Source organism: Gnatocerus cornutus, chromosome 5, assembly GCF_029298725.1.
Source record: "Gnatocerus cornutus isolate USDA-ARS CGAHR chromosome 5, icGnaCorn1.1, whole genome shotgun sequence".
NCBI lineage: Eukaryota > Metazoa > Arthropoda > Insecta > Coleoptera > Tenebrionidae > Gnatocerus > Gnatocerus cornutus.
Genome location: NC_142237.1, coordinates 15,952,403 through 15,974,178, shown reverse-complemented (window position 1 = coordinate 15,974,178; position 21,776 = coordinate 15,952,403). Strand labels below are relative to the sequence as shown.

Sequence of the window (21,776 nt, the reverse complement as noted above, 5' to 3'; positions counted from 1 at the left end):
AACAAAACTCGCAGAATAAAATGAGTTATTACTACAATATTCCCAGAGCATCCTAATAATCTTGAAGCAGCTTGAAGAATTCTGTAACATTGCAACAGATAATCTTTGAAAATACTAAAATGATAGAATTTTAGAAAATTTAATAAACGGACCCTAAAATTGCAAAAATGTAGGGATTTAAAAAACTCAACCATCCAGGGGAACTAAGAGAATTTCAGAAAACTCCGTACGATCCTAAACAATTCTAGAGAATTTCAGATGATCGCGAAGAATTCTAAAGATATCAAAAAGATCTTGGCGCATTTTGGAGGATTTTATAAAATGCTAGAAAATCTCACAATTTAACATAAAGAAATTTCTGACAATTCCAGATAATTTAGTAGAATCTAAGAGCAACCTAAAAAAACAGTTTTATTCGCTTTGAATTACTTCCGGTGCATTTAATATTGTAACGTCCATTCCTAGTAGAAACATTTTCATCTAAAATTTTGACCCAGGAAATGTTTAATAAGTGAGAATAATGACCATTTTCAGTGTCAATTAAGCAAACTAACTCTAATTCCGGTTCTAAATAAACTTGGCGAGTACAAATTTCGAACGCTTGACATGTTTCGTTCAAGCCATGTACAAAAGCCTATTATGACTCTAATTTTGCATCCGAGCCACGGCGTAAGAGCCCATAACTCAGAAATTTTTTTCACTGTACAATGGCTTTTGTATTAAAATTGCTATAGCTAATTTATGAACCAGAGCTGTTCTAAATAGCCTATTAGGAAATGACTTAGTAAGTTATTCATGGAGAATTTTGCTGTCACTGCATCGTAATTAACTAATTATACAGAAACAAGAAGCTGGAGAAAGCCAGCATTGTTATAACCACACAATTATGATTCGTACCGAAAAAGTAAAGCCTGATCACTCCACGAAATTGCTTTTCGAGCAAGCGCAGCGTTTTCCTTCATATTTGTAAAATATAATCCTAATCCTAGGACAATACAAAGCGATTATGCACGGTCTAAAGATTTCCATTATCGAAATATCATGCATCTGCAATATCCTTGGATAAACAAGGAAATCCATTAACGGGTCAGATGAAGTTTGGGACAATTATAGCGCCACAATAAATGGGCTACTTTAGCACTTATCACGTCTGAGCATACCTTAATGTATGCATTGCATCCACTTTTTGTTTAGCTTTGTCTGAAATAATACAACTAGCACTTGCCTATTATGCTGGGTCGTAATAACTTATTCTGCCTGCAACAAGAAACTAAGTAACTCGTTTCACGACAAGGAGGCAATTAAGAACAACGAGGTTCGTGTAATCAGGGTAAAAATTAATTTGCCCATTTTTTTATTTTTGTCTGAAAGCTGCGCGAACTTGGACGGACCGTAAATTCAATTAAAAAATTCAAGATGCGCAATTTTAGTTACTGCCAGACAAAAGAGGTATTAAAAACGTGCAATTCTTCAAACTCCTGGAAAAAAGTAAATTCTCAATTTTGTAATGCAAACCAGTCGAATTATTCTATTGATAAATAAGCTCGTTGTAAGCAAACTTTCCTTGAACTAATTCTAAACTAAAGAAAGTTTTAATGAAATAGATAAACATTAAAAACTTGGGAGTAAAAACCTTTCAACTAAACAAAACCTTTGTTTGAAACTCAAACACGGTCTCATTATAGTTAAAACTGCTTTCATTATTTTAACGAAGAGCAGACAGATCAGAGTCACTGCAAGCAAATTAATTGAAGAGTTTTAAGGAGGTCTAATTATGTTAAAACCAGTGCATGTGGAGAAAAACAAGAGTAAACGCTCCCAACTCGAGTTATATTTCAAAGAGACATTAGGAGAGTTGAAATTGTGAAAAGCAAGATTAGATTTATGTAAAACGTGAAGAGCTTGCAACACACACGAGATGCACTTTAACTTGAGATGTCGCCACTAGATAGAGACATGGAAACTTCAAGCTTAGCGAAGCTGTTTCAAAGGCACTTCATCCATAATACTTTTGTTACGTTAAAATGTTTACAGAGAGGTTTCACCACTGGAGCACTGCCCGATAAATTCTCCACGATTCGATAAAATGCAGGATCAAGAAGTTTCACCGCATCGCTTCTTTTTCACAAATTGCAACGAAGATATTTTCTCACGTGGTGGAAATCTTTTAAGTCTTTAGAAGCTTAACCAATCCAAATTCAAATATCACGTGACCGGTTTGTTGTATTTCCATTGGCGTGCGTGCACTCCGGCGTCGTTAAGATGACGTTAAGTGATAATCTCAGCATTACCGGTTACTTAACGGATCGTAAACAGTGACGGCCGTTATAAGCGCACGTGATCTCGCATTCAGACGTTACAAACGGCACAAATGCAGTAAGGTAACCTGTACTTAAGGTACAGGTTATAGCTTCTCAGTTATTACTTTCATATCTGATCATGCTTGAACGTTTAATATTCAGACCAAGAAAGCTAGTTTAAAGGAAAATGAAATCGAAATTTACAACCTGTGCCAATTTCCATACTAATTCAGACACTCTGGGGCTCACATCAGATTCTACTTTGCCTACTTTCCACCGGTTAAACCGATCAAAAAGGACATTACTACTTTCGTGGTAAATGTAACACCAAAGCTCGTTTCTGGACATTTTTCGCCTAAATTTCCGGAAGCTGCGAGAACTAATTTCAAACTGTTCTACGGCGCCATTCTAGCGTACAATGGTGACATTCACCTGGTAAGTGGCTTTAAAATACACTTAAAACTTAGACTTTGTCGTCTTTGAACCTGAGGTCATCCAATCAGAAAGTTAATGTAACGAAAACTATTAATTTTGTTGCACTAGATTTAATTTTGGTGAAAATTAAATGAGGGAACAAAGTTGAATTAATTTCTATTTTAACCCGCCTCTGTTATCACTGCGAGGCGTTGAGGGGTATTAATATGCATTTTTTATCTTCAAATAGTTTGGGCTTTTGCCTACTGAAAATCCGGAATTGTTTTCAGTTTGCTAATGAAAACTAAGGATGTGTAATCTCGTTTTATTGCAGTTGACACTGAATAGATAGTCCAATTTCAGGTTTTGTGGGTGTATTCTGGTTACTAGACACTTTAATTACAGTCATGAAATTTTACATTCGAGCTTTAAAAGCTTATATCTGTCACTCGAGAGACAAGTGTTATATGCACTTTGACATCAAATGAAGAGTTACTAGTTGCATTTATTGAATCTGTTTTACACGGATTTACAGGTATCATGTTGCATGTTTTATAGAAGTTTTTATGTGCTTCATAAAGTTTTTGTGCTTCGAATTAAAAACTTTCAGTTTTTATTTTACGAAATCTAAACTTTATTTGGTAGACAAATTTGACAGTAAATGAGTAATTCCAAGCGAAATGGGCTATTCTATAATATTTTTTCATTTAATTTGAACCAAACTGAAGTACCTTTGAGAATGTAATGCTTTATAAGTTTCACGTAAAAACAATTGGCTAAAATGCATTAAAATTTCGTAAATCGATTAAAAAAATTAATTTCAGAAATTTTTATGACACAATTATAAAAATTATATTGGTGAGATATAGCAAATTAAACGCATTTTTAAGAAAAAAATATTTTATAGAATTACTAAAGTATACTTCAAAATTACTCAATTCTTTGCACTATTTTAATGGTTTGCATTCTTAGATCTTATAAATACCTTATTTATTTCATATTCTCTACATTGTTTACATTTTTACCGTACGCTTTGTGCACTAATGCACCTAAAAATAAAGGAAGTTTATAATTGAAATCGGAAGAACTCCTCTCCTCTAAAAATATTTTTGTTTCAAACTAATTAAATTTTTGAGCCAATATTGAATTCTTTAAGAACAATTTTGCTTCATCCGTAACACTCTGATCTGAAGTAAACAAAATAAATTTAATAAAACCTGTCAGAGTTTGAAATTTGGAGGGTTTTAATTCCAGCTCAATCGTACTTTCTATTATTCAATACCCACTCGACCAACCCTCTTCAGATTACTAAACCGATTTTCCGTATTCATCCCTTAAATTTTAAACAAGAAAAGTTAATTAAATGAAATACAAGATTTAAACTTCACATGCGACTACAAGCGATTGACGTTTCGTTAAAATTTAAACATTCTGCCGCTCCATAAATGCATGTGTACAGTGTATGCATTTATCATGATTAACCTGGCCAAGTTTTGAGTGGTAAAAACCATAAATCTGTCCAATTTTTATCAATTTCTTGGTAAACAGTGACTGATTTAGGGGTGCCTTTCCTGCTTTACAAAATGTACTTTGGATGTCGTAATTCTTAATCAGGTGACCGATCATGCATCACTGTGATGGAGTGGTGGCATGTATCCGGCGATTACGTCAATTTTCACGGGGGTGGTTCGAGGGTATCAGAAAGTGTGGCACCCATACATCATGAACCGACGTCAAGAATTAATGGGCGGAATTTTGTACATTTTAAAAAAGCACGAGCAAACAATAAACTAGCAAAGTTTCGTCCTTTGATGCGAAAAACCGCATTTTAGTAGCTGTCGGTATCATTTATTTGACGGGAGAGCTGGACGAGGGTGGAGAGTGTGAGTGACAAGAGAAACGTCTCAAAGTGTTAGCAGGATCATTAACTTCATTTCTGGAATCGCTTCAATTGAACGCTTTGCTTTTTCTTTCTTTTTCAAATAACTTATTGTTGGCAAAATTGGAAAGTTTTCGACAACACCGTCAAAATCGACGAAATTGTGCTGTAAAAGAGATAATTTTTCAGAAATTTCCCGGCTCTCATCCACTCCAATTCTGTCACGGTTAGGGTAAAATTGATAACGCATATTTTCTCGTCTAACACGAATGTAGGATGAAAGGAGAAAACGCGCTATGTTTGCAGGAAAACAGAATGTTTTATGTCGTTTCCAATTTGAATTTAAGATAATCTAAAATATTCACTCGAGGGGGCAAGTGCTTCTGGAAATTTCGTGGAAATTTGAGTTATGAACCGTAATAAACAAAATACTGCCCGATTTCTGAAAAAATTCTCCTTACAAGCTTACAACTATTAATTAAATTCTAGTTAAATAGCGAGCGCGTCTCCCCAAATTCCACCATCATTAATTTAATAATCACTAATACACTTTCCCGTTCATTTCAGGATAGCAAGTCGTTGAGAAAAGTGCCAGGATTAGGCTGAACACGCAAGTGTAAGGTAAGCAAACCTTTGAAATTATCTTTATAACATTATCCTAGCACTATGCTGAACCTAATTTAATTTTTACGCAGCCCTTAGTTTGCATGGACTGTTTTGTTAGACGCGCCCTTTCGGAATATTAATGGTAGCTGTCGTAAAACGGTAGAATAGCAAATTTTGGGCCCTCTAATAGTCCCGGAACGTAAAACGTAATCATCGAACATTTGAGAGCGTAAAAAAATATGTCCGCCCCCAGGAAACCGTTATTACAGTTTCTTATACATTTCGGTCGAAAAATTTAAAGTGAACTCGTAAAACTATAAATCAAATGTATCGATACGGTTCATGGTATGTACGTATCGCAAAATGCAAAACTTTACGATGGAAACAAAGTAACAGCACCTGCGTCGCTCGTAAAAATCAAATCAGGAACGCTAACTGGCGCACCTAGAATTATTCATTTCCTCTTGCTGGATGAAGACTATATTCTGCCGCAAATGATTAAAATGAGAACGTTTGTGTTTAGAATAAGAGCCGCAGTTACGACAAAAAGTTAATTGAAGAAATGAAACGTTATGAAACTTCCATGTAGGTGCAAATGAAACTTATCTTCGCATTACGCCAGCTCGGAATAATTTAGCTACCGGGTCAAGGCATTGCGTTACTTTTTTACACCCGACTTAACATAATCTCCCTAAATCTGTACTATACGGGATTCGGGATTTATGTTTCCACCACATATTTTCACGACGGAAATTTTAAATTTTATTTTGTGTAATAAAATTATACGTGGAATGATTTCCTGAAGACGGAGCGCAAAAAATTGAGATTCTTCTGATCCACCAGGAACTACGTTAAACTCTTGACTCTAATTAAATTTTATTTCCTGCTAGTTTAATGGAAATTAATCAGTTTGCACCTCAAGTTTTTTGCTGCCGCTTCACTACTCTTTGATTAAGTATTCCGCTCCAGAATAACTTTCCATGCTAAAAGGATTATGAGTTCAGGGATTGAATAGGCTAAATTCGATTAATAAAACATTCCCAAGCAGGCTACGTTAAGCACATTTTTATCAGACTCATTTGATTATGATGACAGTAATAAAATTACTTCCTGAACTAAGAAAATCTCAATTTTTTCCCTTTTCGTTAAAACAATATTTACTCAGAAAGATTAAGTTCATTAGTAATATTGAAAAGTTCTGGTGATATTTTTCCCCAGATAGATTCTCTTATTTGATTGATTCCGCTTCCTTCCCTAACTTCACCCCAATCGAAAAAATGTAGATCTTATAAAAGCATATTTTATCAAAAACGTTTGATAGAAATAGCCTATAAGATTCTTTATGGTAGGCTCTTTGATAGATAGCAAGCGAAACTTTTTACTTATTCATGTGAAAAATCGCACTTATCATGATATTTATCCTTTTTCTTCGCCCGCGGAGGATCTTGAACAAAGCTGAATATTTTTACAAAGAAAGCACAATCACTTATGCAGATCAGCTTTATTTGCGTGAACAAAGAAAAACTTTTGCTCGCAATTTCAAAAATTACGAAACTTCTCTATTACCATCAATGTTAAGCTAGCATTCTGAAATCCGAAAAATAAATTAAATAAACCTAACTAAATTAACTTAGAGTGCGAAAGCTCCACGTTTCACCGATTTAATCCATTAGCTGTAACGAAATATACGATAGCGCAAAGCTTTGAGCTTACCGTGATAATATTATCGTGGAATTTATTTATGAAACATGTCTCGCTGTAGTAAAAGCCTTGTTTCTTCCCAAGCTGATATATGTCGTAAATAAAGCTCACTTTATGTCGGCATAAACTGAAATAAATAAAGTGTACCGAGCTTGTATGTTAATATAAAAATAATAAAATATTTACTGCTTCTAGTAAGGCTGTTAAGTGTCAAGTTTCGAACTTTACCGAGCTTTTGCCCTCAGCGCCATCGTGCGACGAAAGGCAACAGTAGCGACGAAAGAAAACCGGGAAAAGCAGGAAAGTTGGGCGAGCTTTTACAGTGGCGAGAGGTGGCGACATCTTCCCGGACTTTTCCAAGCGCGCATTGATTAAAAAACTGAATAATAAACGTGGATTTTTTGCGTGATATTTTCCCCACATTGTAACAAAAAACTTATAAAACTAATTATTTAGTTTAAAGTAAATTGCGCTTTTTTGTTTCTTGAAAACTACTGGGGGTGGTGGCATTGTGAGAGTTTTCCAGGCAACAAATCCGGTAAAGTAAGATGTCATCAAGATAACTTCTCCCCACAACTTATTGTTGGCTAGGCCAGGGTTGTTCCGAAGGGATGAAATAAAGAAGGGGTGGGGTGGGAGTTGTAGTGACCCGGTTACCTCCGCCAGCATAGGCCAGATCGATGAATGACGTCACAGCACAGAGATTCATTGGGGACGTTTTTTCAAGCAACACTGCACCACATGTTATTTTGAAGGAAAAAAATCGTTTCTGGAATTTTACGGATGCGACTTTCGTGCCTTTTGCTGCGATATCAGTTAAAAATAATTCACGGCTGGAGCTAAGTAGGTCTAAAAAAATATACCAGAAGAAGCTTTCAACGCTCGACTGTCTCCTGAATTATTAAACCTTGAAGCGAATTTCGGTTTAAATTTTGGATTTGAATCGATGAGTGTAATCAATTCCTGAGTCCGGTTCTGTGGTAGCACCCATGTGGTCGTATTTGTATCTTATATTGCAGCACATGTTGCCAGCCACTCAACGCAGTTTGGTTCAGACAACAACATTTCAAACTTTATTTGATTCCTTCTGTCCTTCTGAATGGAAGTGGAATTTTTACACACTCCAAATATTTATTTCCATTTCCTAGGGCCCATTCCATATTCTATTAAGAGTGGTGCTGGGGAAACAGATAGGAAATCAATAAATGTAATTGGAATTTTTATTTGACTGTTGAACAAGAAATGGTTGTCTAATAAAAGCGGAACTCACCCCGGTCGGGGTTAAAATGAAACGATGTAGCAAGGTAAGCCACAGGCAGTAAGTTCCAATTTAAGAATTACCCTGACATTTGGCCACGCATTTTCCCTAATGCTGGGTTGGAGCTTAGATAAAATCTCAACAGTTTTTATTTTCTTAGACCAGCTCCGAAGATTAACCTACAGAATTATCCTGCTGTGCAATGAAAATAATAAATTGCTCGGTGACGAGGCAAGAGATTTCCATTCTTTTCCTTCCCGTGCTTTAAATTTTTTATTTTATGTTTGGCTTAGATTTGTACAGAAACGCTCCTAATATTCCCATTTTTATTTTGACTAACAAAAGCCCTAAAGCTTTTTCTAATCAAATCGTTTGCAAACTTCTTGAAAACTTCCCGACCTAAATTGATTTGAAATATTATTTCCCATTTCGTCGCGGCTTCTCTCGAAAATATAATTATAACCAAATTAGAGAATTTCATTAAAATTATAATTAAAGCGTGCTTCAACCCTTTTCAAGAGCGAACTGAGTTACTTAAATGTCCTAACTTAATTTTTATGATATTAATTAAGTTCCATTAGCACACATTACGTAACAGAGAATTTTTCTGCTACACCGAAAGAATGCAAAAGTCATTAAATTACCTGCGTCGTTAGCGTAACAGCTCTGAAAGTAGCTATTATTCAAAGATAAGTGCTAATATCTACTTCTAATGTACTCTACCTTATTAAAGCCATTACAGTTTTATTACTATTAAGGCAAATTATATTTGCTTAGACCCAACAACAGGTTACTAATGAAAGGGGCAATTACTTTGTCACTTTGGGAATGTTTGTTATTAGTCAAAGCTCAAAATATTTAGACCCTGTCATCCACTTTGAAACTTTAATTCTACGATAACATATTGATTTGTTTTTTCAAGCTCTCCGAGTTAATCAACGAGATAATATCTTTACTTGTTTTCACGTTTAGGCCTATTGTTGCCTGTTTTCAGATTATCTTTGCAATTTATCTTCCAAGTTTCATTAGTGTCTTTATTAGGTCAAATCTTATAATGAAAATTTATATTGTCTACGCCTTCATTACCTTTGTTTTTATTAAGATACAAATACATTCATTCCAAAATAATTACTTATTTCTCTAGCGTGTGGCATATCTTCAAAGCGGTCATTTTGAACGAAAACAAAACGATTCCGATTTCACAAACAAGATTTTGTTTGATTTGATCTAACACAGTTACTAAAAAAATCTCACATGACATTTAGCATTTTCGTGATTTTGCTACTTATCAAACAGAATGATCGATTGCTGCCAGAAGCAGAGTTCGCATTTTACGCACCAAAGACCACAAAACGTGCCACTTTTGCTCACTAAACCATAGAATAAATGTTAAGTCTTTATTTGAATAACTGAACAGGACTGGAGAAACGAGAAATCAAATAAAGGAATGATTTTAGTATCGTATTTATGATGAATTAATTTCGTGTTTTAGAAGCTCGCTGGTGGAATTAATTCTCTCACAATTAACGTGAAACTCGATTTGCCTGAATGGCCTTGTGTCGGAATTATTATTTTATAATTTGTTTAAGAGTAAAAAAAATAAGCTCCGACTGCGTTTTTTTATCACTAATTAACAAAAATTGTACTGGAAAAGTGATAATGATTTTTAAAGTTAAATAATCTCTTGATTTCGAATCTGAAGTCCGTTTTGCGTTATTAGCTTCGGATTCAGAAATATTTAAAAAAAAATGTAATTTTAGGTTCTATGGTACAAAACTTGTAAAATTATTATTATGTACAATTCCTCGACAGTATTTTGGAAAACCAATTTAATAAATTTTTCAACAACCTATAAGACTCATTGCTAGTTTTTTTCAGTGATTTTTAAAAAAAAATCATCTAATGATCCAAAAAAAGATTTTTATATGCAATTTTGCATATAACTTAAAAAGTTATTATTGCAATGCATCATTTAAAAGTTTGAGATCTTGGCCTTAATAAGACATCGTTTAGAAGATACAGAACAAAAAAAGTAAAAATTTAAAAAAAAAATAAACTAACTTTTTTTGATTTTTTATACTGACCCAGTAAAATCAGTTAAAAATACGTGATTTTTCAAACAACTACTTTTTTTTTGGATTAATTTAAATTAAAATTTTGCCAAAGTCTTCGAAAATTAAAACAGATTTTTTTTCAAAAAATTACTTCATATTCGTTGGCATGTTACTTCTAAATGACAAGAGATAATAAAGTGAGAAAGCAGAGAAATCAACCTTTATTATGACGTATTTTATTAAAAAATCAAAGTAATTTAGAAATTTTATGCAAAAAAAGGATTTAAAATTTTTTAAAACGTGTCTGTTTTCCATTCTTTGTATGAGTTTTTTTCAAATATCTTACCTAAAACTTACTCTTCCAACGACTATTATAGTTCATTGGAAAGCTTATTTAATTACATTTTCAATGATGTATTATAAAGTTTCATGATTTTGCAAGTTGTTAAACAGAACTAAAGAAACAAAAGTCAAAGCGGTGTACAAAAAAGCATATTTTCACAAGTATCTCTGAGTCCTGACCTGACAGAGTAAAACGAGCTTTGGATTCAGAATCAGAAGGCAATTCTACTTTTACAACTGCTCTAGTACAAATTCCGTCTAAAATTTGTTGACTAGTGTATTTGCTTCCGAGGTGCTGATGTTGGCATTGGTATCGATTCCAAGTCAAGAACCTCTTTAATACTTAATAAATGTTATCGTACTTACAAGGTAAAACGAACGTAGGCTTCCATTGCTCCTTATACGATTTTAAAAATTTAACTTTATTCATCCTAGTCCAATTAAGTCTCAAACAATTCTATACTTCAGGGAAAACGCTATTACACGGTCTAAATTAAATAAGTAGTTCCGGCAACAACTTTCCAAGTTTTCTCGTTAGGTAGCATCCGATAGTTTAAATTTTCATATGGCCACAAAACAGGTTGGAATTCCGCTTGAGTTTTTCTCAGTTCAGATATGATTTTCCCATTATAGAAAGGCTTGAATTTCTGGCGTTAACCTTTGAAATGACAACAAATCTCGGCATTTGAGAGAGATTTAGGTTGCTCAGACACAATCAATCTTCTTATAGTGAATTCATATGAGAGTCGTGCATGTCCCATTTTCCATTTGCAAGTTAAGTAATCCGATATCTAATCAAAATCGCATAAAGATGAGAAACGTGCAATGCTTCAAGCAGCTGCATAATGACAAATAAAATCAAAATGCGACAAGCATATTCTGCAGTTGTGCAATAATTCTGGACTACTGGAGGAAAAAAATAATGAAAATTTAAGCCAAGTTCTCCGTTACCACCATTAAATTTAATACGAAAATCGCAAATTCTCATCAGCTTAACTTTTTAATAGTTATTGGGTTATTAAAGAGAGTGAAAGCTGTAAAAACGGCATAAAGTTGAAGTTGTTGTCGATACAGATTGACTGCTGAGATAATTACTTTCCGCTGTATCGATCTCTGATAAACGAGGAATATTTGTGGAAAACCTTTATATTTTCTAAGCCACATATTGCAGAAAAGTCAGATCGTTGAAGAGAATTTATCAGACAAGTTGGGATGCAAAGCAGATACGGTTGGGATGTATTAGCAAACTCCATCTTGAATAACGACTGGTGTTTATACTATACAGTGCGATTACATAAAAGAATAAGCACGAACGAGTGATAAGACAGGGAAATAACGATCATTATGTAATTAAAGAGTGTTTGTGCTCAACGATGGAGTTTATATCATCATTAATATTAAAGCTCGAGTAGACCAACATTAATTCGCACTTTATTATACATAATGGGAAAACTTGCAGTAAGCTTTTTCACATAACAGTAAAAAAGGATCTTTTTTAAAAATTATAACAACATTTTCTATGGAGAGGATCGATTTGGCAACGGGGAGGTAAATATCATTTTGCTAAATAGGAGAACGTGACAAATGCTGGTTTTAGGTTGTACTAAAACTTGGTGGTGTAGTTTCCAAAATTGGTTTTAATTGGAAAAAATGGTGGATGCGCCGGGTTTTCAAATTTTTGTGCTCGTTTTTCTTTGAAAATTTAAACAAATTTTAGTAAAACAACTTTAGAAAAATGGAAAAACAAAAAATCTAAAAAATCCGGTGTATTTATTTGTATTATCCAGAGAATTTAAACAATAAACATAAAAATGGTAGATGCCTCACGTTTCGCAAAAATTCTTCACTCCTCCAAGCTTCGATCACATTTTCAAAGTGATGTTGAGGGTCTGATTTGGGTTTCAAATTTAGTTTTCAGTTTGTTTAACGCTTCTATTGGACCATTACAAAGTAAAACCACTTTTGGAATCCATTATTGCACCGTTACAAAACTATTATTAGACATAGGAAGTTGATTCAAGTAACCTTCCCCCGTTTTCGAAACCTTCACAAAGTTAGAATTACTTTATCTCGACTCATTCCGAACGAACCACGTCTGTAATTTCTTTATTATTCCTGTACGCCTCATAAACGTCACCCACTTGACTTTTTGTATTTCAGTTTGAATTTTTTTATCAGTAGCGCGTTGGTGTTATCAGCTGTTTTTGTAGCTTTACACCCCCAGTAAGTTATTAAAAATACGACACGTCAGAAAAAGTGGAAATTGACCAAAAAACGTGCATATTTCACGCCGCCAATTTACCTAATTAAAAACCTCAACCCTCATACTCGCATAGGGAAGTGTGTAATAAACCCCACTTGCCAAAATGCTAAATACTTCATGCAGCCTATTAGGCAAAGCAGACCTGCAAACGTAGCCTTTGAGTGGCTAATGTCTTCATTGAAGGTAATACACACGCTTCAAACCCATAACAAATATGCTCGAGCGAAGAGTACGAGTGGTTTAGGGTTAGGGTGCGCATGCCGGCGTCGCGGCGCCCTGTCAAACGTGGAGTTTCGACTCAGGGCGTCGCCACACCGCATATCCTTCACCTGAACAGGTGGACACTCACTGCAGGACAACAGTCGTACCGGTTTCGGGCTCATTGTGTTATATAACTGTGGTATTGCCCGAGTCGAATTTTCGTAAAACCGACAAAATGGATTTCGACACGGTTTTTGGTGAGTTTACACTTATTTATGGATGTTTTATTGTTCCGTTTAATTAGTTTGCTAGTTTAGCGTGTTTTCTTCTAGCACGACATGTGCACATTCATTTTCAGAGGTTGTCATTTTACTGAATTGCGTTGTTACAACAGGTCATGACTAGAGGTTAGGTTCGAATTTTTCGCATATTTTATGTGATGCTTTCACGGGTTGGATAAAGATAAGAGAAACGCAGAGTTGGAAAATTAAATAAACACAGGTTGGAAAAAATAAATATTTTTCGAATGAAATGTATACAGAATTGAATGTTTACGCTGTGGTTTTGGCCGACTTTTTTCATCGATGAATTTGTTATTTATTTACATCGATTGAAATTATTTTCAAATTTATATTTAAATATCGTAATTATTGTACAATAATTGAAAATAAATAATTACGTTTCACAGATAAAAACTAATTAAATTTAATATAAACATTGTTTATTTGAAAACTGTAATGAAAGATTAAACAAATTTGTTTTGTTTTTTGTTTTGCAGAGATTCGCAATAAGTTTACATCACAAATAAAATCTCGAAACGATGTACCTAAACAACGAAAGATCTATATAAATAAATTTGTACTTATTATTATTTAGAAAAAAACGGTTGCACAAATAAGTAAACAAGTTAAATTTGTCGGACTTTTGGATTTTGTATTAGTGTTACAAATAAAAAATTCTAAATTTTGTCCTTCTTTCTCTAAACATTTAAAATTTGATACACACTTAATAAGCGCCTTTGAATCAATAAGTTTTAAAAATTTATTGCTTTAGAAATAATAATGTCAGAGTTATCTAATTGAATACACAGTTTTGAATGTTAAGCTCGTTCTATAAGTAAAAATTCTAAAATTCTTGATTTTTATCGTTTTCTAATTATTCTTTTTTCATCTCTGAACAAACAACTTCTAATTTGTTTCGTTGAAATTTGTCTTTAGTTTCAATTAGATTTTATCACACAAGATCTGTTCGATATTAGATGACTAACAATTTAAAAAAAAACTTTAGAGATTAGATTGTAGAATAAGAAGAAAACTGCACATAACACTTCTACTAAAATAGTAGTTGACGGTAATAAATTTTGATTATAAGAACATTTATTTATGTATGACAAATTTTTACAAAAAAAAAAAACTGTCACTAAAACACCATCAAATAAAACGGTTCTTACAATTTTGAGGAAACTACTGACGATCGGTGTTTGATAATACACCATCTATCGTTTATAGATAAAGACTTTCTAACTTCATAGTTATTACATATTTTCTATAATTTCTTCTTGTAGAAATCTACACTGTCCGGCGCTATAAAACTTTCCATGAAGTCTACAAACTCATATTTTATTAGCAAAAAATTGTCAAGGGTGTAAAATTTAATACACCTATAAAATTTTAATTTTGAGTTCGTCTCAAAATAATCTAAAATGCATAATTCTTGTAATACAAAAATTATGTGTTTACTACACTTAATAAGCGCCTTGAAAGTAAAAGATTTTAAATGCAAACAAACGTCTATTCCAGTAATACAAAATCTGTCGGAATTACAGAATTTCATGTAAAATTTTTATATTACATTTGCTACTTTTTGGTTTATTTTCTAGATTTCCCAAAGAAACATTACTCAGAACTTAAGAATTTGGATTTTACGTGGAATTAGGCTTGACATTTATTACTCGTTTTATCTTTATTTCCTAACAGCAAACTGATTACTACAAATGACCAACTTTTTTCGATATTATTTATTTTTACTTTGTCGATTGATTTGTAACATTTGTCAGATGACCATTATTGAATATCAATGAATGGCCATTACTGACTGTCCATAACTCCAATGAAAGTGCCCATTATTGATTCATGCATGGAGTTTCAAATTTTGTCTTCCAAATTCAAACTTTCAGTGTGAATAAAATTTGTTCTAAATATTTGTTTATGTATAAAAAACTGTTTAAAAAAACGGTACACTACAAATGTCTAAAGGAAAAAAAAGCGCTCAAAAATGGTGAATGCGCCGGACAAAATTTATCAATTTTTCCGGTTCAAACATAACTTTGGGACTAATTTAAAGAAAATTTTACCAATCCCTTTAATTTTGGAGCGGTTTTAATTAAAAGGGAAATTTTTGGGTCGACTTATCGCCAGTTCAAGGTTCGACTTTCTTCAAAGTAACATACGACCTCAATTACAGCAATATAAAGCTGAACGTAATTGTACCGCAGTAACATTTCAAGTGATCGCGTAAGGTGTCGGCTACGTACCCAATTAGAAAGCGCCTTATATATCACCGTGAAAACTTACGGGTTAACGTTACTGGGCGCATAATTAAAACTAATTGCTCTGTTGAGATCATAGTAAAGAACGTGGATGCGATAATGGGAATTTCAAGGTTCGCCTGGATTAGATTTCACGGTAATGGCAGAAAATTGGGATTTTCTTCAGCTTTGTTTTAAACCTCAGCCTAACGACACAGAAATCTACTTTGCTTTCAATTATTTTTTCGCACCTTACATCCATAACCACGAATAGAATTTCGCACGAGATACTGACGTAGTTTAATGAAAAAAGTGGATCCAACAGGATAATAATATAAAACGTAGGTAAGTAATCTAAAGAGCTAGCAGCACGCAAACGGACTATTGTGGTTTCAGGGCATTCTTTAATCTGTTATAATAAAATAAGTAAACAGGTGGAATAAGTCACGATGATTTAGCGACGAGAATCGAAACTTTATGGATGGAGCTATTTTACAACTCAGCGATAAATATTTATTTCCAGTAGCAACATTGTTCCTAAAGCTGCGCACGTGTCTTTGAACTTGGCGAACTTGCTTTAACTACAAAGACAACAGTAACTTTACAGATTCAACAGTTTTTGAAATTACATTGCAGTCTTAGTCTTAATGTATGTGCTATAATAAGTTTTAAATCGTCGTAATGCTTCCAATAAAAACTTCCACGCCAGCCGTGCTCCCAGTTTAAAAATTCGAATAGATGCCCGAGTATCAATTTCCGGCGACAAAATCTGTCAAAGACAACAGAGAATTATCACTCGTTGCTCCGGTAATCGGATATCTCCAGAAACACCGCAATTCAGCTCTGAAAGAAATAAAAGTAGGTCGATTTTCAGCATCTTCGACGAAATTTTCAATTTCGCGTGTCGACCGTTCCAATAAAAATGAATGTGTCGTTGTCCCCACTAAATAAGACTTGTTTAAAATGCTTCCAGTGTTTGGATTATGCAATTACCAAGCTTAATTTTTGGCGAAACATTGCGCCACGACTGTTGGGGAACAGTAATGGTTCTAATTTAAACGAAGAATTCAGCAACGTACCAGTTTTATTGTAATTTGTTTCGCAAACGATTATTGGTTTGGTTTTTTAATTTCTGAATTGGACCCTATCGGCATTAGGCAGCCACTTTAGCACGAAATTAGGTAGAGAATTATTGCTCCACCTCCTCCCACGTGATGGTCGTTACATTTCTATGGCGGAATCGGTGCTAATTTGCGCCATTATTTATGTGCACAAGTGCACCAAACTTCCATTACTTGAGAATTTATGTTGGCTACGATGAAATTAAAACCGGGAAATTTTTTTTAAAAGGATGCACTTAATAAAGATGCTCTTGTTGCGGAGGTGCTGTATGAGCCATTGAAGCTGCTACATTGTCTCACGATGGAGATTAAATGTTACAAGAGCTGGCGAGTTGCTCCTTTTGCACTATCTTTGCATGACCTCACATTCATAAATTTCACTCGAAGCCAATTCAACTAGAAAAAGTACAATTTGTGGGGCAATAAAATAAAGTCTCATTCCTCTATGAGAATATTGTTCTTCTTACAGCACCCATTAAAGATGACCAATTTTTTTTTCATAAAATGTGAGCCACCTCTCTTGTAAATCAGAGATTTAACAGCCAATTTAAAAACGACCTATTTTAAAAGGATAAAGATAATGGCTCAGGGACGTACAGCACTTCAGGGATTGAGGTTGGGCCCATTGTGCATATTAAGGCTTAAACTCAACTTCACTCTTAAGACAATCACAAACGACCACGTCCGAAGTGTAATTCTAACCCACTGTTAAATAGCTTTAGTCTCCGAGGTGGTCAGCTCTGAACCTTTGCCAAGACGAATAAAACTGCTTGTTTGGTGATTTTTTGCGCCAGTCTATTTACAGTTTTTGTTGATTCCGACATGCTACAACTGTTAGCATTTGCTGGAAAATGAACGATAGTTGCTTTGATTAAATCTCGTCTGAGTTCTTAATCACACGCTGTGGCTTTTTTTAAACTTTGTTCTGTTGTCGACACGTAAATTGCATGTTTACGGCTCGACAATGTTTACTTTGAATGTCTAGACTAGTAACAAATTTTTGTTTTTATAGAAAAATCAGCTGAAATTATTTCAAATTTTTCATTAAACTTTTCAAAGGTTGAAAAAAGTTTCTAGTCGTGCAGCTACATTGAATTAGTTCCCGGTGATAATCATGATCGAGAAACTAGAGTTAATTACCATCGGAACTTCATCAAACTAATTCTGATTTCCGCTCAACCCAAGCTCCCTATCATGCAATAAATGTCGACAAAGCAACCAAGAAACACATAAATAACGAAATTAATTTCAGCATCTTTATGAGGAAGATTACAGAATAAAACCGAGAAATTCCGCTTAGATTATGATTAAAGGGCGTATATAGCATAATATGATTCGTATTCTTGCAAAATGGAATTTGAAAAACTACGTAAAAATGCGATAAAATGTAAAAACTAGAAAAAAAAACTTCGATTATTTTTGACTATTTAGAATTTTTTGAGTTTAGTAAGATTTAGATTTTTTAATTTATTTTAAATAAGAGAGAAGTAAATTTTGAGACTTTCAGATTCGACTTATAATATTTTTTTTCATTTTCAACTCTTTCTTATGCTTAGGGACTTGGAATTGTCCTTCCTGTTAACCTTTTGATTTTTTAGATTTTTTACTTCTTCAAATCCTTAGAAATATTTTTTGTATTCTGTTCATTTTATTCTAATTTTTTACTCTTCTAACTCTTAGAACTACTCAAAAAATTGTAACTTTATATTGTTTTTAATTCATTGGATTTATATTCCTTAAATTTCTCAATTTTGTACATCCAAAATTCCTGAATTCAAAAAGTTTTGTCTTCATCTAATTACTCAGACCTTCATTTCAAGTATTTTAAACATGCCCAAAAATAAAAAACAAACATTCTTTGAATTTCCATAATGTTTATATCTTCAGAGTTATATTTCTTTTGAGCTGTCTGATTTACAAAAAGAACACACTCAACATTTTTCCTAAATTTCCCTAAATAACAATTTATTTTTAATTAAATGTAGTGATGGGCGATGCGTCTAAATTCTGAAAGCAGATCGATCATAGTGACGGTTATTGGCTCGAAATGAATATTGATGAAAGTGTGCCATATCGACAGATTTGATAACCATAAATATGTATTTCCCAATCCGGTAAAAAGTTAAAAACTGCTGCCGGCTCATGAAATCGAATAAAACGTCCGTGCAAAACAGAAAATTGTTTCATTCCAATCATTTCAGCGTTTATTCAGGCAATATCTCATAACCCATCGTTAGACTGAAACGAGTTAATTGGTTCCGCATTATAAACAATCGCAGTTAATTTCCCGGGAAAAATTCCGATTCCGTCGGCGTTTTTTCCGATCGCTTTAACCCATATTATGTTGCCGGGTTTTACGACACACTTCACTTATTGATTATGAGAGCCGTAAGGTGTTGTACGTTTAGATTATACCACGAAATTAGACCACAAGACGTGATTTATACTTGAAGCGTGTTGATTTTGACAATATTGGCTCCAGCTCATGATAAGCCCTAGAAGAACTGGAAGGGCGCCAGCTCAACAAATCGAACAAAGCTCGATCATTAATCACGTAGAATAAATAAAAATTTGTTCCATGACGAACGAATAAGGAGAAACATGAAGTTGGGTGTACGTCACCATGGGACGCTGACACGCCATAAATTATGAAGAAAATCAAAACTAAGATGGATATGTTTACAGGCTCACGAGGGTCAACATTTTCTAGCGTAGGAAATTTTTATAACTTTGCGTCACGAAAGCGCTGATAAAGCACTTGGAGTAGCAGCGGCGGAAAACAAGACCACTGGAAAATTTATGTAACCTCGAAAGCTTTAATCGAGAGTACAATTTTTATGCTAAACGCGAAAAAAGCTCCAATTTGTAAGGAAACATGTAAGTGTCGAGGAAAGTAAGGAAAACAGTGACGAGGGCAAGGAGATCTTAATTAGGACGAGCACGCGAAAGTCCAGTAAAGAGTAGTTTGAAAGAATTGTTGAAACAGGCCACAGCTATATTTATAACATGTATCGTTAGAAGACCACGCCGTTTTTTGGAATTTTAATTTTGTAATTTAGGACACTTAAAATTAAAACAAGCAAAGTTTATTCTGTAAATCTCAAAAGTGTGTTGGCGCATCCACCATTTTTGACAAATTTCCGTTTGCCGATATCATTTTGCAACTGAATTAATAAGTATTACAATCGATACTAATTAAAATTGTATATTAAATAATTAAACATTTTAAAATGTTTAATTTAAAATTCAATCTCCGTGCATGCACCATTTTAATAATAATAAATTTCCAGGACATTTTTTATGACAACAGTTTGAATCTCGCCCCGCGATATTGACCGCCTTCTTGTTTATTTACTTCTTACTTCTTCTGCTTTATTGAAGGTGGATAACAACCAACCAGCCATAAAAAGTCAGAGTTGACTTGACGTATTGATTTTCCATTAGTGTGAGAACAACATTGAAATGGCTACCACCGGAATTTGGTGTAAAACGGTGAACAATTTCGAGCGTTTTTCTTCAACATTAATTGATTCTTTTCAATGCTCATAAAAGCGATGTAAAAGCAGATAATAAAACAACCGAACAATTAATAGACTTCGGGACGTTTTAGGGGTAAAATGTTTTTATGGCTCGTTGCATCACTGTTTCGATTGAAGGCCCCGAGGGCAAATTGGAATGACATTTTCGAGAACAATACGACTGTTTTTATCACGACTAAGCAAATACTGCAATTAGTCAACAACAAGAGTTGGAGTTTACCAAATTATTGGATCATTAAGCGAATTGGGGAGCAAAATAGGGAGATAGACCTGTACTTTCAGTTATTGCTCGAGATTCAACATGGATTTTTTTATAGTCGCATGCGGCGTAGATGCGAGATAAGGGCAGATATACAAGGCACAAAGCCATAAAAGTCAGTGTTGGTTTGGAGAGTTTACTATTCAATTTAAAGGTATATCGAAAAAGTGGCTCAAATACTTGTATTATCTTTAATACAGCAATTTTTGTCGGTTATTACCCCTCAAGCTCTACCGAGGTTTATTAAAAATCAATAATGGCCTCACAATGACCTGTCTGTTATTGCGTGTATTCTTCCTCTACTGTAATTCGTTCAGAAACCACAAAATCTTTTTGCACTTGCAATCTGCAAAACCTCACATTTTTCTTCCAACTTTCCGAGTTTCAACCTTAATAAGGTTTCATGAAAATTACCACAGTCTGGCCCACAAATACATTTTAAGTAAAATTAATTGCCACTCTCCCCATTTCCATCGTACCTATGTGCATAACTCAGCTTTGCAACGCCTGAAAACCAAGCTATGGGTTAATATAACTAATTGCATATAGCCATTCCGATACATCGCTGAAATTTGATAGTGTTTGCCCGGAAACTATTGTTCTTTCTATTTAATTTTGTCACAGTTTCGATAAAAGCTCGTAAAACTCCGATAAGACTAAATGGGTCGAAACCTAACACTTGACTCCAATCATAAAGAAAAGATTTGTTTAATCTGGTCTCTTTGGGGCGATAGCCCACTAAAGTACCACTATAACCCTGTAATCGACTTCATATAAAATCAGTGGGCTGCGAAGATTGATGGCATTAAGTGGTTGCCGTGGATACAGACGATCTTTGCCGCTAACTTTATTACACACCAATCACCTCTCATACGAGCCAGGTTGACTATAAAAATTAATAAAACCTAGCACACAATTAAAGAGTGGCAGGGCTTAGGGCTTCAACATGTGGTTGTGACAGCGAGGCTCTAAAGCCGCGTTTATACCGAAAATGGTGGCGAAATTGCATGGAAGATGTTACTTTATTTTATTACATCGTATAACGTGGATTATGGTAAAGCTATAAAGGTGTCATTTTTAAAATTATATTGAGCGAGGAAAATTGTGACGTGATTACTCAGATTTATTGGTAGATTCTTAAAAATGTGAAAATGGTGGATGCGCTGGGTTAAAATAATTTTCAAATGGTTTGCTTTTAAATAATAGCAGAAAACTAACGTCCTAAACATTTAAATTACAATTACAAAAGCAAAAGGCATTAAATCTTACACTTTTGTACAAAATGTTCGCCAAAACTTTAATTTGTAAATTA

General features: G+C 33.9%; 1 protein-coding gene across 2 annotated transcripts in view; it reads left to right on the top strand.

The window, feature by feature from the left end:
* The window catches only part of Schip1 (Schwannomin interacting protein 1), an 85,780-nt gene that overhangs the window by 32,650 nt on the left and 31,354 nt on the right, over nt 1-21,776 (top strand). Inside the window, exon 3 of one of the 2 annotated variants that reach the window (XM_088036113.1) lies at nt 5,161-5,214. The gene's annotated coding sequence lies outside the window, so the exon portion shown is untranslated. Of the gene's footprint in view, nt 1-5,160; nt 5,215-13,061; nt 13,276-21,776 lie in introns of those variants that run through there. The other variant, XM_088036114.1, reaches the window with a different exon arrangement.